This window comes from Podarcis vaucheri (assembly GCF_965113315.1).
Source record: "Podarcis vaucheri genome assembly, chromosome: 11".
Lineage (NCBI taxonomy): Eukaryota > Metazoa > Chordata > Lepidosauria > Squamata > Lacertidae > Podarcis > Podarcis vaucheri.
The window spans coordinates 14,739,374-14,753,456 of NC_138749.1; positions in this window are offsets into that span (position 1 = coordinate 14,739,374).

Sequence of the window (14,083 nt, forward strand, 5' to 3'; positions counted from 1 at the left end):
CCTTGCCATTCAATATCTTGCTCAAACAGTTTCAGTTGCTGCTAACATTGTAACAAATCCCCCATATTTTCTCCTAACATCTACTAATCTTAATAATGATCCGAATAATACAGTCCTAACAATTCTAATCCTAATTATCCTAATAACAATGCAATTGCCAAGTCTTTTCTAAATCTGATTCCTGTTATAGCATTTAAATCTCATTCATATATATATATATATATATATATATATATATATATATATCTCCCTTAAATAGCTCGTTTCTCATAGCAATGCAGTATAGATTACTCCGTGTCCTCTCCAAAGCCAAGATGAAAGCTACCCACCCAGAAGTCTTGCTTCCCGTTTATAATTATTCATTAAAATGCATTTCTTCCATCTGCGTGGAATTATTTATTTTTCCAAACATTCTTTCCTAGACAAAGAGCTCCACTCCACAAACCTGACATTACTAATTACTAATTTCCTTCTGCAAATGCAACCCACACATATGTACACTACTTCCCAAAGTCTCACAAAAACATTCTCAGCGACTTTTTCTTTCTATAGGTCTCAAGTCCAAAGGGCAAAGGGATTCCTGGTTTGTCTGCCTGAGCTCCATTTCAGAATGGTTAGGCACTATTAATGTGATCTCATTTTTTGGTGACTTGTTTAGGGGTTTTTTCGTCTTGGTAAGGACAGAGGAGAGATTCAAATCCATTAGCATTTAAAGTTGAGCCTACTTAAGTCACAGCTCTCAGAGCCATCCTTTAAAATCCACATTGCTCTGAATTTTGCAGTTCTCAAGTCAAGTAACACATACAAAAATCCATGTGCTAGGGTAAATTGTGCATAGAAATCCATGTAATAGTGAAGTAGGCTTACAAAAATGCGTGAGATGAGAGAAAAATGCATTGCAAAAATGTGTATACAATTGTAGCTTGGAAGTCAAACAGAATCCATTCCGGAAGTCTGTTCAACTTCCAAAACGTTCAGAAACCAAAGAACAGCTTCTGATTGGCTGCAGGAAGCTCATGCAGCCAATCGGAAGCCGCAGAAGCTGCGTTGGACGTTTGGCTTCCAAAAATCATTCAAAAACTGGAACACTCACTTCCGGTTTCGATCGCTCGGGAGCTGAAACATGAGAGTTCCAAGGCGTTTGGCAACCAAGGTACGACTATATTAGGCAAAATTGTACATAATGACTAAGCTATGTCCATTAATTTCCATAGGTCTTCTCTGAGTAAAACGCAGTTGAATACAAAACCCAAGATGTGTAAAACATCTTGTAAAAAGCTGCTAAAACATTTTCATTAGGATTTTTTTTTTAAAAAAAAAAAACTCCAAGTCATGTGGAAATGTGGAGAAGTGTAAGCAGGAAAACTGAGAAACTGAGAAAAACTGAAATCAATATCGCTAAATACAAGTGATGCTCAGTCATAAGTAGTTGACCCCCCCAAAGGATGCTGTTTCTGTGTGTGGTAGCAGGTTATACAAAAAGGGGTAGGGGACTCATGTCATGGGGAAGGGGTTCTTAATTCTTTTCCTTATACAGTGGTACCTTGGGTTAAGTACTTACCGGTAATTTGTCCCAGAGGTCCGTTCTTAACCTGAAACTGTTCTTAACCTGAGGTACCACTTTAGCTAATGGGGCTTCCTGCTGCTGCTGCGCTGCCAGAGCACGATTTCTGTTCTCATCCTGAAGCAAAGTTCTTAACCTGAAGCACTATTTCTGGGTTAGCGGAGTCTGTAACCTGAACTGTATGTAACCTGAGGTACCACTGTAGTTACCTTTGACTGGACTTAACCATCCAGGGGTCCTTTACCTTTACTTTTACCTTTACCTTATTGCATTTATAGTGGTACCTCTGGTTAAGAACTTCATTTGTTCTGGAGGTCCGTTCTTAACCTGAAACTGTTCTTAACCTGAAGTACCACTTTAGCTAATGGGGCCTCCTGCTGCTGCCACGCCGCCAGACCATGATTTCTGTTCTCATCCTGAAGCAAAGTTCTTAACCCGAGGTGCTATTTCTGAGTTAGCGGAGTCTGTAACCTGAAGCGTATGTAACCCAAGGTACCATTGTACTGCTGCTCTTTTTGGTTTGCCATTGTTTTGCTTGAAGTTCCCTCACTAGCTGCTTTTTTGCTCTACAGGTGTTCACATAGTTTCCTTTGCAGGGCAAAAAGCATCTGTGGTTTTTTTACCTGGGAATGAGATGCTATACATGGCTGGACCTCTCATGTGATTCGGCGATTGAGCACTCTTGCTACCCCTCCTTTGGCTCCCATCTGCCCTGGAAATGGAATAGATTTGAGGAGAAGGTAAAATACAAGCCTTCTGGGACTTACGTGTGTGTCAACGCTGAAGAACAAGGTGTCTGCTGACTCGCCGCGCCAGCGTAACCTCACCTCTTCATCGCTTCCTAGAGTTTGTAGCTTCATTTCAGCTTGTCAAAGCCTCTGCAACGAGAGGATGTCGCGATTCCATGTGCTAAGACATTTGCATGCAGTGCTTGACATGAGAAGGGCTGAGAAAAAAGCGATGAAGTGCAAGAGCATGGCTTTTCAAATAATTGTGGCTAATGATAGCACGTGCCAGCACTCCTTTTCTTCCAAATTTTGTTGGGATTAATTTAATGCCATGAACTTCCAGACAAGCAAACGTTACACACTCTCATGACAAAGTCTCCTCTGAAAACAGCGGTGTTCTTGCCTGCAAATTTTAGCCTTTTGGCACATCCAACAACCAGGTGAAGGAAGAGAAGGATGGGAAGAATTCTCCCCCATAGCCCTTCTTTATGTTGACATTCTCTGTTCTGGTATTACTCCTGAGCAGGGCTTTGTTGCTGCATCCCTCATGTGAAGACCATTAGTACAGTGGTACCTTGGGTTACAGACGCTTCAGGTTTACAGACGCTTCAGGTTATAGACTCCGTTAATCCAGAAATAGTATCTTGGGTTAAGAACTTTGCTTCAGGATGAGAGCAGAAATCGTGCAGCAGCGGCGTGGCGGCAGTGGGAGGCCCCATTAACTTAAGTGGTACCTCAGAACAGTTTCAGGTTAAGAATGGACCTCCAGAACGAATTAAGTTCTTAACCCAAGGTACCACTGTAGTGTCCATTGTTAGCCCTAAGCATCCCAATAGCCAATTAATATATGCAGCACCCACTGCAGTGAGCTGTTTGAGCATCCCTCCAATTGTAACTACAGCAATACTAGAGGTGGCTTTCTAATGGAACTCTGGTACACTACTGCATGGCAAGCAATCATCCACACATGTTGTGGTGTTATGGATTGGACCAGTGGTCTTTTTTCTTTACAAAAATGTTTAGGGGTACTCTCATTTTCCTACTCATATTGAAATACTGCCCCTCAGTGAGGCCAAACTTAGATTCACAAAATTTTTAGGGGTATGCGTACCCCTACCTCCCACCAGAATTAAAGCACTGGATTGGGCTGATCTCATGGGTTGTTGAAGAGAGCCTATTTGATCAAACAGCAAATCAAACAGCAATGCTTGCATTTGCTTAGTCCCAGCAGACCTCCATTTAAATCTTCATTTTGACTGTATAAAATAGCATCAGTAAAAAATAGTGGTCAGCTCCACGCTTGCCCTCCTGTAAATGCAAGGACTTTATCCCTTCATGAATGAGAATGACATTCGGTGGAGGACTCCATTGGAGGAAGAGAAGGGGAAGAGAGGAGATTTTTTGCCAATCCTTTGCTAATCCACTGCAGTCTCTAGTGCTACTACCCACACTGTCCCTCCCCTTTACAACAACTCTTTTTTTGGGGGGGACCCAAAGGGCTGTTGTGGGGAGGAGCAATTAATGGGTTCCTTCACTGGAGAGAATGCCATTGTCACTGGAGGAATCCTATTTGATTGTGTGTCGAAATCCCAAGGCCCATTCCGAGTGAAGTGAGAGCAATGCTTCCAGCCCTCACTCTGAATAGGCACCTGCACATTCTGTCTCACCTCTTGGTTCTAGGCGAGACTGCTCTGCAAGACTGTTACTGGACAGGCACAACACACACACACACACAATTTCCTACAGGACTCATGTTGCTGATTAACCATGTTTCTGCTACCACATTTCAATACGATGGTGGTATGTGAGGAACTTTTAACCAAAGCAGCTTCGCTACGAGGCAAAACAGCCGGAGAAACACTCAACCTGCAGAGATAAATGAAGCTCCAGTCTGGAGAGGTTTCCCTGCCAGGTGCACATTAGCCTTTTTCTCTCTCCAAGAAACTCTAGCAGCAAGAACAGATGTGGAAGGGAATGAGAGGTGGGAGCGGGAGGAGGAATGTAATAGTGAAAGAAAACTCAAGGAAGAAGCAAGTGTAGTTGCCTGGACCCAAGATCACTGAGGGACAAAGCCCACAAGAAGAAATGTTTCTGTTCACACATTCTCCTGCATCTGATGCCTAGATAGTTGGCCCATTTTCACATTACGGCAACTAGCAACAGTCAAATCTAATTGAACTGGCTACCTATCCAACCTCTTGAGCTGTAGAACATAACAGCACAGGGTCACCAATCAAGCAAGTGTGTGTGTGTGTGTGTGTGTGTGTGTGTGTGTGTTTATTGTGGATTGCCCCTTCTGCTGATAACCCTCCCAGATCTGTTTTGGAGGGTTTGGAGGCCCCCCAGTATGGTGGAAGAGATGGTGGGAGGAGGAGCATGCAGAGCAGTGCTTTCCCCCCCAAAAAAATATGTTTAGGGGTACTCTTATTTTCCTACTCATATTGAAATACTGCCCCTCAATGAGGCCAAACTTAAATTCACAAAATGTTTAGGGGTCTGCGTACCCCTGCGTCCCCCCAGAAAAAAAAGCACTGATGAAGGGGAAGGGGGATTTGGCAAAAATCTCTCTGCTGCACTTTCCACCAGTGGGAACCTCCTTGAACTCCTAATTCAATCGGTACTTCACAATGTATTTCATATATGGTTGCCGAGAGAGAGAGAGAGAGAGAGAGAGAATTGAGCCTGAATATATATATTCCTTACCAAGATGACCCCCACCCCCAAATTCATTTTCTTAATTAAAAAGAAAGAAAGATCAGTGCATGACCTGTGTGTTTGTGTGCAGGGAAGCGTCATCTGTTGAATACCCATCCAAAAAAGATTGATGCACGTGAAATGAAACTTGGGTCGGCTGCTTTACTGAAGTACAGAAGATAGAGTATCTGGCGATCGTCCCTCGCCTCCAAGGCCCTAAGCAGAAAGCTGAAAGGTGGGGGGGGGGACACAAACCATTGGCCTATTTACAACCAAGTATGATGTCATAAGCTATTAGTCAAGCAGTGGAAACTGGCCTGGCAAGACAGTTACACCCAAACCATTCTTTGGCCCAAATAAAGCATGTTAGTTAATAACTTTCTGTGCATGTGGGACAGGTGGCGATGCAGAGTTAACCACCTGGAACTTCAGAGATGTGTTTACATATTTTCCTTATGAGGTCTGTCTGCTTTTAAAGCACACTGTAATATATATTTATCCGGTGTGTGTAATAACTGGAACTGCCAACCAGTTTTCAGGATGGATCACTTGTCATTCGTCCTTTGAAATCTGATCTCCCAGCTTGGCCCTTCAAGAATCATCTGGCTCTCTTGGTAGTTTTTGTAACTTTCTATCAGCCAAAATGGTCCCTTAGACCAGCAGCTCCTACCAGGCTGATGCAGAAATCAACGCTGCCTAAAATTGTTAGGGGTTTGTGTGGGTTGAACTTTCTGGGGAGATGCCTGTCTGTTCCCCTTCAAAACTGCTGTTCAGATGTGTCCAAAGTAGAGGCACGTATACATGATGTGCCTGTAGCACATCAAAGTATATGAGGTGTGCTATTCCCCACTTTTGGAAAGAATCATAGGTATACATAGGTATTAAGGGATGCAGGTGGCGCTGTGGGTTAAAACCACAGAGCTTAGGGCTTGCCGATCAGAAGGTGGGTGGTTCGAATCCCCAAGACAGGGTGAGCTCCCATTGCTCAGTCCCTGCTCCTGCCAACCTAGCAGTTTGAAAGCACGTCAAAGTGCAAGTAGATAAATAGGTACTGCTCTGGCAGGAAGGTAAACGGTGTTTCCGTGCGCTGTTCTGGTTCCCCAGAAGCGGCTTAGTCATGCTGGCCACACGACCCGGAAGCTGTACGCTGGGCTCCCTCAGCCAATAAAGCGAGATGAGCGCCGCAACCCCAGAGTCGGTCAGGACTGGACCTAATGGTCAGGGGTCCCTTTACCTATACATAGGTATACATTGTTAGTGGAAAGCTGTCCCAGAGCTGTACCATACTGATGTGATATCCATGTATTAAACAGCATACTACTAGGCCACTTCTCCTCAAAAAGGACATTGTAGAGCAGAATAAGGTTCAGAAAAGGGCAACCAAGCTAGGAGGTAAAGCAACTTCCCTATGAGGGATGGTTGCAGCATTTGGGATTTATTTATTTTTTACTTCAGAGACAAGGTGAGTGAGAGCTGACGGGACAGAATTTATAAAATTATGCATGGCATGGATAAAGAGGGTTGTTAAACCATGGAACTCACTGCCACAGGAAGCTTTGGGAAAGTGTTCTTGCGCTCAGGTTTCCCACAGGCATCTGGTTGGCCACTGTGAGAACAGGATGCTGGCTTGGCCTGATCCTGCTGTCTCTTCTCCTGTGAGGAGGTTCATGACTTGGAGTATTTCAGTAAAAAAAAAAAAATGTAGGAGAGGGAACAACAGTGACTACTGTGGGAGCCTGCTATAGACTTCTAAGCTCGACTGAAAACCTGGTTGATGCCTTCCAGGAGGTGATTTCCAAATATTCAAATAGGAGAGACAGTAGTCATGAGAGACTTCATAGAATCAGAGTTGGAAGGGACCCCAAGGGTCATCTAGTCCAACCCCCTGCAATGCAGGAATCCCAACGGAAGAATCCCAACTCTACAATTCTAGTATTCAAAGACAACACATTGAAATATTCAAACCAGTGTTTAATTCTATTTCCGTTGCTTCTTTTATTTCTTCTTGTATTTTTATTTTATTAATATTTGAATTCTATTTTAAAAATACTTTAGCATGTAGCACAGCATGTTGCAATTGCTAAATAGGAAGAAAAATCAATTAAATGGTCCACCAAGACCACCAGCAATTTTCAAGTGCTCCCAGAGGAGACGGGAAGTTTGAGGACCAATGTCCTAATTTGCTGCAGAGACAACTGAACACCTGATTAGAACAGAGGAAGTGTGATTCTGTCCTGGATGGACACGATCAGTTTTGTCTTTTTATAAACTCCGAAGTTCTATGCTACAGAAGAGAAGCTTTTTATATAAGCATCATATGACAACATAAACATTCGTTAAATATCCACTGACTGTCAGTGCATCCATTTTTGTATCGTTGGCTCCTTACTTTGAACAATAGGCATCGTTTAAATATATAATTTAATTTATGTTGATCTTCAAAATCCAAACAAATGATTTTCACACATTTCTCAAATGGGGAGAGGCCAAAAGAAGCAATTGTTGCACCATTTTGTATCCAGAGTTCAGACACCCTTGGGTTTATTTATTCATTATTTAACCTACTGGGAAGAGAATCCCTTTCCTTCAGATTCCCATGGCATCAATATGTTGATTGTGTGCTGTTGTCTAAGTGGTGCTATTGCTGCTTGTTGTGCCTAAATTATTGTAAGCTTTTGGGCAGAACCTTCGCTGCCCTGTTTTGGAACAGCACCTACTTCTGAAAAATAATAATAAAATTGACCTAATCTCAGGCTCAGGGCAACTGCAGCAAAACTTGTCCAGAAGTCAGCCCATGGAACAGCCGTACCTTATGCATTTCCATATCTGGACTTTTAAAAAGAAATAATTGAAAAGGAAAACCACTACAGAAACCGCCCCTTGGACTGGAACTCATTTTTCTAATGGCCCACGGAGGCAGAGGTCAGGGCAAGAAAATGGTACCCTCTCTGGAATCTGCGGCCTGTTGTTTCTCGCTAAGGGTGACTGGGCGAGCTGGGGGAGAAAATAAACAGAACACAGCTAGGAAGGCGAGAGATAGATGTCTGAAATGCCCTGTGCAGGTAGTGACATCTAGTGGGTGAAAAAAAGGATGGTTATGTGGTTAAATGAAGAGTAAACGAGAGTAGGGGTTGGGGGTTGGCAGAGCCACTAGCGCTCTTACTTCAAATTTAAAATAATTCGAAGTGTCCCATGACTACTCAAGTCCCTCTGTACTTTAATTTTCGGAGAAAATTTCTAAGGCATTTCCTCTCAAGCAGTTATAAGCACAATGCTGCTTGCCTCCTATGGGCTGTGCAGGGGACATGTCAATAAAACAATCTTTTTTAAAAATAATAATAGTTATTATTTCCCATACATAAACATAACAAAAGAAAAGCCAACAATAATCAAGAGAAAAGAATAAAACGGAAAAAGAAAAAAGAAGATAAAGCATAAAATACATCAAATCACCACATAAACTAAAACTTAATTAATTAATCAAAATCCATCTTCATAAACATATTACTTGACTTCCTCAAATCTCTTCCATCTGAATTTCATAGCAATTATATATAGCAGTTTCCAATATCATTATTTCATAAAACCATATCACAGTCATAATCATATTTCCTAACTTTTCTTATCGTACATTTTCTTATTTATTTATTTAATCCCAATTTAATCCTAGGCCTAATTGCTACTTTCAAGTGATTACATATCTTTAATATTAGAATATTTATTCAAATAGTCTTTAAATTTCTTCCAATCTTCTTGGTATTCCTCTTCTTTCTGGTCGCGGATTCTCCCGGTGAGATCAGCCAGCTCCATAAACTCCATCATCTTCATCTGCCATTCTTCTACCGTTGGTAGTTCTTGTGTTTTCCATTTTTTGGCTAGTAAAATTCGTGCAGCAGCAATAAAACAATCTTTGCAACATTTTAAGGGTTTCTCTTCAGCGAAAGCTTTGCTTCTGCTTCCCCCAACCTGCAGATGATGTTTTCTTCTGCTCTGGAGGGTCTTCTTCTTCTTCTTTGGCGATCACTCGTAGCTGAGTAAGATTGTCTTCCAAAACAGGGTTTTAGCAATGAGTCCGTAAGTGACTGTGGAGGCCAAGTCTGGATCCACACATCCTTCCACAGTGGGGACATAGGTTTCTGGGCAGGAGTTGATCACGGTGTGGATTTGCCAAGCGTGCCTTCCTCAGCCGCCCTGAGCCCAGCCTTGGCTGGGGAGGGTGGGGTATAAATAAAAAATTATTATTATTATTATTAGCACATTTCTCCCTTTCATCCTGAGTTACAGGAAAGGAGATTCTGACTAAACATCAGGAAGAGCTTTCTGACAGCAAAAGCTGCTTGATGGTGGAATGGACTCCCTCAGAAGATGGTGGACTCTTCTTCCTTGCAGGTTTTTAGGCAGAGGTTGGCTGGCCATCTGTCATGGATGCTTTAGTGGAAATTCCTGCATTGCTGGGGGTTGGACTAGATGACCCCCGGAGTCTCTCCAACTCTCCAGTTCTATGATTTTCCCTGACCAAAGGCCAGGTTGCCTTGAGCCAACGGGAGCTGAGGTCTCAAACATCTAGAAGGCACTGGGTCATGGCAGGCTGCTTTATTTGATTGACCTTTAATCAAAACAGATCCCAAGGTGATCCCCAAACAAACACCTTCCCCAAGCCAATCAGAAACTTCCAATTTTTGCAAAACAAATGTTGCAGGCCTCCATTTAATTTTCCTGCATGTGCTCAAGGATTTCCATACTCCCTGCCAATATACAACAAACGTAGAACACACTCTTCTGGGACTTGGGCTACTTACCAACCAAAACTTGTTTGACACCATTCTGTTTCTTCACGTCTGATGAGCCTGCCTGTTACCTCTATAAGCATGATAGGCTATATTTCACTTTTACAACACAGCCCACGGAAAGGTCAGTTACCTTGGAAGAGCATTTCCTGCTCTCAGCACCTGGTGAACATACGGAGAGTATTGAGACTTCCTTGCTTTTTGCCATCTCTCCTTTTTATCCAAGTGGATTACACCTCTATCTACTATTGGCATAAGACATTCTTCAGAAGTTTTTGTTGAGGTCAAAATTTAGTTCTGCTTGGGTTTTGCTTTTGCTGTTATTGATGTTGGTAGCTTATTGTTAGGTTTTAATAATACAGGGGTTGCTTAATTGCATTGCATACTTAGTGAGATTTTTTTGTTTTCCACTACTTGAATCTTCTTGTTTTTATAATGCTGTAAACCTTTTTTATGTTATAAGCTGCCTTGAGCATGGCTTAACGATGGAAAGGCAATATGCAAGCAATGATTATTATGTCTTCTGATGCTTATTTCTACAAAGTGACGCCTACCCTTATTGCATAAGAGTGAGGGATCCCTGTTGCTGCATTCTAACTCTCATCATCTCTGGCTATACTGGCTGGCACTGGTGAAAGTTGGAAATCTAACAACATGTAGACAGCTTTACTGTCTTTATATTTGTCCCGAGTTTGCTTTTTCCCCTTTCTCCACCCCACCCATGAGACCGTAAACATGAGAGCAGGGACCTGTCTTACTAATGGTCTTCGTAAGCTCCTCCCAGATATTTTTCAGCTTGAGAGTGTGATAAAAATGCTTTAAACAAACAGATGTTTGCTGATTCCATTCAGGAATTAAGAGCTAAGTATATAGGGGAGGACAACACTTAACTGGAAGAATGCGCCTATGACATGTTTTGTTTTCCATTCTGCAAACGTTCCTTTGTAAGATGGCATTATACCTTTTTGGTTACATCTTTATGGGGTTGGTTAAGAATAAGCCTTTATTATTGTAATGAGAAGGGGATGCAGGTGGCGCTGTGGGTTAAACCACAGAGGCTAGGACTTGCCAATCAGAAGGTTGGCGGTTCGAAGCCCCATGATGGGGTGAGCTCCCGTTGCTTGGTCCCTGCTCCTGCCAACCCAGCAGTTAGAAAGCACATCAAAAGTGCAAGTAGGTACCACTCCGGCAGGAAGGTAAATGGTGTTTCTGTGCGCTGCTCTGGTTCTCCAGAAGTGGCTTAGTCACCACATGACCCGGAAGCTGTACGCTGGCTCCCTCGGCCAATAAAGCGAGATGAGCGCCGCAACCCCAGGGTCGGCCACGACTGGACCTAATGGTCAGGGGTCCCTTTTACTGTAATGAGCTAGGACACAGGAATCTTTTTTCTGGATTGGATTGAATTTTCTATTACACCCACACCCACAGAGCTTACCTAATTTCCTAGTTGATGTGTCTTCAATGATACCATGCTTTTTGGGCAACTGTGTTACTCCTAGGATTCCCCTTGTACTTGCCTGTAGTAGCCAAATTTGAGAATCCCAAGAAATCTCAGACACTGAGATATGTGGAACATAGACAACTGCCTGTGTTCTTGATTGAAAGCTTTGCTCATGGTAACAAGGCCAGAACAGGAAAAGGGATAAGCCTCTGTTTTGATACGAACCATCATTCCCTTTGTAGCGCAGGGATAAAGATCAGTGCTCTTGCATATACTCAAGTTTGGTCCACTGGATGTTGCTGGACTGCGACTCCTAACATTTCTGGTCATTGGGCATGGCAGCTGGGGTTGATAGGAGGTAAAGAGCCGAACTTCCTCTTGTGTGGTTATGTACCTATATGTGATGTGAAAATTGGCAAGGAACGCTACTGGAAGGCATGTAGAAGTTATGCCTTCTTGAGTTCTTGCTGTATGCATAATTGGGAACCAACTAAAGCAGGCACATAGGACTTAACTCTTAAAAGGGAAAACGAGTTGTAGGAAAATCCACAATGATGTATCAGATCCTACTCTCTGGAAGTGCGAAAGAAACACCAGTTTTCTGACACCACCACCAATCAGTATGTACTGAGGACAAGAATCAGTGGATGCAAAGATCATATCTCATAAGCTTTTTGCTTACTTACTATACTTAAAATTTGCTTTATAACCATTCATGCCCTTTTAGTAAAAGAAGCAGTAACCTGTTCGAGATTTATTTTCTTACCACAAATCTCATCACCTGCTGTCTTTATCCAGAATATACTGTTAAAAAGTTAACAACTTCACTCAGGTGTGACACTTCTTCCCCATCAAGATTTCACTACAGAGGTATGAAACGTTTGTTTTAACACATTTCATATTAACTGATTTATTACAGAAAGTCCTATTGATTCAGCAGGATTAACAGTCATTAAAACATGGATGGGGACAGGAACAAGTCACAAGAGAGCATCAGACCATATAAAATCACACACGTCTCGTTCAAAGAGGGGGGAAATTGCCATGTTAACAAATCTTTCCAGGTAAAAATATGAGGTCAGCAATACTTAAGATGAGGCACTTCAACAATAACCCAAAAAGAAAGTTAGCGGTATAAAGTTATAGGTAGGTTCAGGAACAGTCATTTACATTGCCATCATTATATCAGAAATATATATTTACCAATGTAAAGATACCCTTCTAAACACAATGACTAAAGAGACAGGCCAGAGGTTTAGGACCACCCAATACAATCACATCCTGGACAGAGTAAAGGAAGCTACTCTTCACATAGCACAGAACTAAGCCATGCAATTTATTGCTCCAAGCATAGCAATTGCCACTGGCTTGGATAGGTTTATTAGCTGTGACACAAGATCTGGAGGCAATGGACTTCTGAATACCAGATGTCCATACCAGAAAGTAAAAGGGGTGGCATTGCCTTCCTTCTTTAAAAAAATATTTTTATTAGTTTTCCAATAATAGCCAAATTATAACAAATAACAATTAATCCCCAAATTATACAATTATCAAAGTGCCAATCAACTTCTAATTAATACATTTTAGTTAAAGTGGCTCCCTGAGTGATGGTTTGGGTGCACTTCTGATCTTATAACACTGCATTCCACAATCTTAATTAACGTCAGTTACGCTTCAGTTATAATAATAATCCCTTAGTCAACAGCCACGCAATTATTTCCATTCGTGATTTTACAATATATAAATTTATAAAGCTTCAAGTGAAGAACTCAAACTATTACAATGTTACCTTGGTTCTCAAACAGCTTAGCTGTCGAACAAATCGGCTTCCGAACGCTGCTAACCTAGAAGTGTTCTGGTTTGTGAACATTTTTCAGAAGCCACACGTCCAATGTGGCTTTCCGCTTGAGTGCAGGAAGCTCCTGCGGCCAATCGGAAGCCGTGCCTTGGTTTTCCAACGGTTTCGGGAGTCAAACGGACTCCCAGAACGGATTAAGTTTGAGAACCAAGGTACCCCAGTATCTTTATTCTCCCCTGCATCTGAGAACTGTTATATCCATGGAGATTCCTTCTGTCCATATATGGCGTTGGTCTTTCACTTCCCAGCTGTTGCTTTCTCCAGGGATGGCATTGCCTTCTAACCCTGCTTGTATGCTCCCAGAAACATCTGGCTAGTTGCTATTGGGAAAAGTATGTTGGACTCTATGGCTCTTTGGTCCAATCCAAGAGGGCTCTTCCTGTATTAGGGATGGGGAACCGGTGGCCCTGCAAGATGGAGGGCTACAGAGTCCTATGTTCTTAACAAAGGAGCACAGGACCAGGTTTATGCCATAGCTCTCCCTTTTCACACCACTTGTGGTACACTGTGATGCAGAGTAGCTAGACCACTAGCATCACAGGAGTTATCACACAGGGAAAACTCCAACCTATATACCACTATTAAACTCATTATCTGGATGTGGCTCCTTCTGCAGTCCAAATGGCATCATTCACACATGAAAGAGGCAGCAACAGGCTTGGAGGAATCCAAAGGTTTGCAGATGTACAAAAAAAACTCTCCTATAAAAACCTAAAGGGTTGGAAGCCTCAGTCCCCTAAATATGGCTTAGTGGGAGCTAAGATAATTGAGGGGAGAACAATGTGGGGAAGGGTAATGGAATGATATAGCCTGGAAGGGGCATAGCTGGTTGGAACGCTAATCAGCAACACTCCACAATGCAACATGCATTCCAGATCTCGCTTGTTGAAAATGTCTTGGAAGTGTGTAAGCAAAACAACTTCACCTGCAATTTAGCTAAGTCCCAACCATTTTCCAAAAGGGCTTTTTTGCAGGAAACATTTCTGGTGGATTGTGTCCAACTTTTATGCA